Here is a 1,915-nt window from a genome sequence, read left to right as displayed (position 1 = left end):
TGCGCAAGTCATGTCTTTTATTGATCCAGCTCAAATGAAAATAGTCCTTGGACTTGGATCCTATTAAGAAATTTGAAGGGCAGCGGCAGCGGGGGCTGCGGGCGGTCGGGGCTCCGGGCCCGGGCGGCGGCGCCATCTTGTGCCCGGGGCCGGTGGGGAGGCCGGGGAGGGGGCCCCGGGGGGCGCAGGGGACTACGGAACGGCCTGGAGTCTGAGGAACTGGAGCCTGGGGAGCTGCTGCTGGAGCCCGAGCCGGAGCCCGAGCCCGAAGAGGAGCCGCCCCGCCCCCCCCCCCAGCTCCCGGCCCTGGGCCTGGTTCGGGAGCCCCCGGCAGCCAGGAGGAGGGGGAAGAACCCGGACCAGTGGAGGGTGACCCGGGGGACGGCGCCATTGAGGACCCGGAGCTTGAAGCTATCAAAGCTCGAGTCAGGGAGATGGAGGAAGAAGCTGAAAAGCTGAAGGAACTACAGAAGGAGGTAGAGAAGCAGATGAACATGAGTCCACCTCCAGGCAGTGCTGGCCCAGTGATCATGTCTATTGAAGAAAAGATGGAGGCTGATGCCCGTTCCATTTATGCTGGCAGTGTAGACTAGGGTGCGACAGCAGAAGAGCTGGAAGCTCACTTTCATGGCGGTGGTTCAGTCAATCGTGTTACCGTACTCTGTGACAAATGTAGTGGCCATCCCAAAGGGTTTGCATATATAGAGTTCTCCGACAAAGAGTCGGTGAGGACTTCCCTGGCCTCAGATGAGTCCTTATTTAGAGGAAGGCAAATCAAGGTGATCCCAAAACGAACCAACAGACCGGGGTTTCCCACGTGCCCGACACGGTGCCGACTACAACAGCTCCCGCTCTCACTTCTGCAGTGGTTTTAACAGCAGGCCCCCCGGGTCGCGTCTACAGGGCCGGGCTAGAGCGACATCATGGTATTCCCCTTACTAAAAAAAGTGTGTATTAGGAGGAGAGAGAGGAAAAAAAGAGGAAAGAAGGAAAAAAAAAAAAAAAAAGAAAAACAGAAGATGACCTTGATGGAAAAAAATATATTTTTTTAAAAAAGGATATACTGTGGAAGGGGGAGAATCCCATAACTAACTGCTGAGGAGGGACCTGCTTTGGGGAGTAGGGGAAGGCCCAGGGAGTGGGGCAGGGGGCTGCTCATTCACTCTGGGGATTCGCCATGGACACTTTTCCCCATGTTTCCCTGCCCCACTTCACCCCCTTGGGGGCTGCTCAAGGGTAGGTGGGCATGGGTGGTAGGAGGGTTTTTTTTTTTTACCCAGGGCTCTGGAAGGACACCAAACTGTTCTGCTTGTTACCTTCCCTCCATCTTCTCCCTGCCTTTCACAGTCCCTGCCTGCCTGCTCCTGTCCTGCCAGTTCTACCACCCACCTCACCCTCTTTCCCGCTCCCTACCCCTCCAGATTGCCTGGTGATCTATTTTGTTTCCTTTTGTGTTTCTTTTTCTGTTTTCAGTGTCTTTCTTTGCAGGTTTCTGTAGCCGGAAGATCTCCGTTCCGCTCCCAGCGGCTCCAGTGTAAATTCCCCTTCCCCCTGGGGAAATGCACTACCTTGTTTTGGGGGGTTTGGGGGTGTTTTTTGTTTTTCAGTTTTTTTGTTTTGTTTTGTTTTGTTTCCTTTGCCTTTTTTTCCCTTTTATTTGGAGGGAATGGGAGGAAGTGGGAACAGGGAGGTGGGAGGTGGATTTTGTTTATTTTTTTAGCTCATTTCCAGGGGGTGGGAATTTTTAAAAAATATGTGTCAAGAATAAAGTTGTTTTTTAAAATAAAAAAAAGAAAGAAAGAAATTTGAAGCTGGAAGGGATGGTGTTATGCTCGAATTCAGGACCCCCAAAGACCACCAGAGACCCAAGATCGATGTAAGCAGCAAAGAGGTGCTTATTGCGAGCTAGCTCAGT

The 1,915-nt window shown here is 52.5% G+C and overlaps 1 pseudogene; it reads left to right on the top strand.

Annotated features, from left to right (window-relative positions):
• Positions 1-317: 317 nt before the first annotated feature.
• LOC143393864 (polyadenylate-binding protein 2 pseudogene) lies at positions 318-975 on the top strand (annotated as a pseudogene).
• The last annotated feature ends 940 nt before the right edge of the window (positions 976-1,915 follow it).

The sequence above is a fragment of the Callospermophilus lateralis genome, chromosome 3 (assembly GCF_048772815.1).
Source record: "Callospermophilus lateralis isolate mCalLat2 chromosome 3, mCalLat2.hap1, whole genome shotgun sequence".
Taxonomy (NCBI): domain Eukaryota; kingdom Metazoa; phylum Chordata; class Mammalia; order Rodentia; family Sciuridae; genus Callospermophilus; species Callospermophilus lateralis.
This window is presented reverse-complemented; position numbering and strand designations above follow the sequence as displayed.